Source organism: Acyrthosiphon pisum, unplaced genomic scaffold, assembly GCF_005508785.2.
Source record: "Acyrthosiphon pisum isolate AL4f unplaced genomic scaffold, pea_aphid_22Mar2018_4r6ur Scaffold_21357;HRSCAF=23753, whole genome shotgun sequence".
NCBI classification, from domain to species: domain Eukaryota; kingdom Metazoa; phylum Arthropoda; class Insecta; order Hemiptera; family Aphididae; genus Acyrthosiphon; species Acyrthosiphon pisum.
The window spans coordinates 2,660-6,654 of record NW_021770815.1 but is presented as its reverse complement, the minus strand read 5'-3'; positions in this window follow the sequence as shown (position 1 = coordinate 6,654).

Below are 3,995 nucleotides of genomic sequence, written 5' to 3'. Positions count from 1 at the left end.
AATAATTTACCAAATGAAACAACAAATGACATAGAACATAATATAAGGCAATTAAGAGAAAAAATATATTTTATTTCAAGTGAAGAAAGAGCGGGGAATAATTATTACCATGATGACAAACTTGAAATTCTTAATTTTTGTATTAAAAAAATGGAAATAGTAATTGACATTCTGATAAAGGCCCAATATATTTATGGTCATTTATTTCAAGTTTACCAAAGAAAATTATAAAAGGTGCAGGTTTTTTTAATGATTTTTTGAATTGTAAATTTTTACCTCCGATGCATTATCCTAAATATAATTATTTAGGACCATTTACAAATTTAGAGAAAAATGAAGAACAAAATATACAACCAATCAACAAATTAGATGAAGCTGCAAGAGAACATGACTATTTTTACAAAAACCATAAAGACATTAAATCAAGACATATTGCTGATAAAATTTTAGAACAAAAAGCCTTGGAAAGATGTAACGATCCTGATTGTTCTATGTCTGAAAAAATTCCGGCTATTTTAACTGCATATGCAATGAAGTGAAAAAGACGTTTAGGAATGAATTTAATATGTGAATAAATTTTATATGTGAATAAATTTTATAATATTTTGTATTATAAAATGTACTATTTCAAATTAAATAATTACCAAATTAAAAAATTACAAGAAGCTCATAAAAATAATACTAATGCAACATTTCAAATTACTAGTGACAAAATATTTAAAGGAGAAAATATTTATTACTTAGATAAAATTCAATTAGAAAAATTAAAAAAGGCTAAGGAAAAAAAATCTGGAACTAGGTTAGAAATTCGAAATTCACAAATTAAAGACAAGAAAGGTGGATTTTTACCATTAATTTTTGCAGGGATAGGTGCAGCTAGTGCGTTAGTTGGAGGTGTAACTTCAATTGTAAACAGTGTTAATGATTACAAACATAAAAAAGCAGTTGAAAAAGAAACAATTCGACATAATAAAGCAATGGAAAATAAAGGTTCTGGATTAAAAAAAAAAAAAAAAAAATCGAAAAAATGAAAAATTTCATTAAATCATCATTTATGAAAAATTTAAAAAAAAAATCTAAAAATCGAACCACTGAGTAATTTTGACATAATAGAATTTTGACATAATATAAAAATATTCAGAGGTTGTTTCATGAGAGATGACTTACCTCTTAAACCATGGTTAAATGAATGTGGAATATTAAATTTAAATAATTCTACTCAAGAAGGATCTCATTGGGTTGCATGGAAAAAAATAAAAAATAAAAAATTTTATTTCGATTCATTTGGAATGTCTCTTCCACCAGAACTTGTAAAATATTTAGGTGAAGATAATCTTAAGTGGTCCGATGACAAAATCCAAGATTATGACGATCCACCTATTTGTGGACATTTATGTTTCGAATTTATAAAAAACTATAAAAAATGTATTTAAAATGTAATAATATATATATAAATGAATGGTGATGATCTAATACATTGTCTTAAATGTAAAATTCAAACAATAAATATTAATGCAACTAAAATTCAAACAGTTAATGGTGGATGGAGAATTTCATCAAAATGTTTCATCTGTAACACAAATAAAAGTAAATTTATAAAAAATCCTACAATTGGACATAATATTCCCAATAAAAAATTAAATAATACAGACAAAATGGCATTAGCTAAAGAACTTCATAAACCTGTTAGATTAAGATTTCCTAAAAGAAGAATTTTTACTAAAGGTATTGATGATTTATGGGCTGTTGATTTAGTTATAATGAGAAATTATTCAGATGAAAATGAGGGTTATTCTTATATAATAACTGTTATAGACACGTTTTCAAAATTTTCTTGGGCTTTACCACTCAAAAAGAAAGATGGAATTAGTGTTTCAAAAACATTTGAAAAAATAATAAAACCGGCAAAAGAACAAAATCATCAATCACCAAAATTACTTCACGCAGATAAAGGTTTGGAATTTGAAAATAAACATTACAAAAAAGTTTTGCAAGAATATGGAATTAAATTGTACCACACCCAAAATGAAGAAAAATCGTCAATTATTGAAAGATTTAACAGAACCTTAAATGGGAAAATGAGATTACATTTTGAAGTCACAAATTCTAAAAAATGGATTAAAATTTTACAAAGTCTAATTGATGAATATAATTTCAAGGACATACATCGATCAATTGGTATGAAACCTTGTGAAGTAAATAAATCTAACGAAGATGTTGTTCTACACAAATTATTTTCTTCAAAAAACAAACCTAATCCAAAAATTAAATTTAGTGTAGGTGACAGAGTAAGAATAAAAGCATATAAAAAACATTTGGTAATAAATATAGTAATAATTAGACAAGAGAAATATTTATACTTAAAGAAATTTTAAACACAAATCCTATTACTTATAAAATTATAGATTTAAATAATGAAGAGATTGAAGGGAGTTTTTATAACGAAGAGTTACAAAAAACAAAATTTAAAATAATATTTTTAATCTTCTTCTTCAGCTTATCGGCCCATTAAGTGCCATCGCTGCCATCACAAAACCTCTCCATTTCTCTCTATCGTATGCGTCGTCAAAAGATGACGCTTCTTCTATGTTTTTTATATCTTGAGCTATAACGTCCACCCATCGGGTCCTTGGTCTTCCTAATGGACGTTTTTTATTTATTGTGTTAATTAAAACTTCTTTTATTACTTGTCCATCCGCTCTCCAAACATGACCGAACCATTCCAGTCGCTTGTTTCTTATATATGCAATAATATTTGGCCTGTTATATAACTCCTGTAGTTCTTGATTATTCCTTCTTTCATAAGTTTGCGATTCTGCATCGAATTTCGGGCCGTATATATTTCTCAGTACTTTTCTTTCGAAGGTCATTAGCCGCTTGCTGTCTCCTTTGGTCAGTGACCATGTTTCACTCGCGTATGTGATTATTGGTCGTAGATAGCTATGATACAGTAGTGTCTTTGAATTACGTGACAGTAGTTTTGATTTAAGGAGTCTCATTATGCTATAGTAGCATCGATTGCCACATGCTATTCGATCATTGATTTCTTCATGCATATCGTTGTTGCTATTTATGTTAACACCTAGGTACTTAAATATCTCCACTTTCTTGAAACTATAATCATCTACTGTTATGTGGTCTATGTTTGGGCTTCTTCTTGCTACCATTAAGTATTTCGTCTTTTCCTCATTTACACGCAGCCCTATGGTTTTACTTGCTTTCAAGAGTTTGGACGCAGTATTCATGACTTCATCTCTAGTTTCTCCCATTACCACAATGTCATCTGCGTATGCCAATATTACTCGTTCCCCACATATTTCCATCTTTCGACCGTCCCATACTTCTCTCATTGCTTTTTCTAATGCTAGATTAAACAAGGTGGGTGATAGAGCATCACCTTGTCTAAGGCCTGATTTTACCTCAAAAGTTTCAGACATTTCTTGAAGGAAACGAACTCTGCACACAGTTCTGTTGTTACACCCTTTTATAAGACTTACGTACTTTTTAGGAATGCCTAGTACTTCCAGTGCTTCCCATAGTTTGTCCCTATTAATGCTATCATAAGCTTGCTTATAATCTATAAATATAAGGTGCAGTTCTTTATCAAATTCATAAAACTTAGCCATTATCTGTCTCAGTGTAAAAATATGGTCCAATGTCGATTTACCTTCTCTAAAGCCGCTTTGATACTCCCCGACTATTTCGTTAACATATGGGTTAATCCTTTCTAATATTAATGACGTATACACTTTGTAACACGTGTCTAAGAGAGATATACCTCTGTAGTTCTTTGTTTTGGTCGGGTCCCCCTTTTTTAATATAGGACATATTACTGCAGTATTCCAGTCCTCTGGGAGGGTTTCTTTATCCCATATAATTGAAATCATTTCCATAATTTCTCTTCTTATTTCAGTACCACCTTTTTTCAGTACTCAGCCACTATATTGTTTTCCCCAGGTTCTCTATTGTTCTTAAGCTTATTGATTATATTTGTC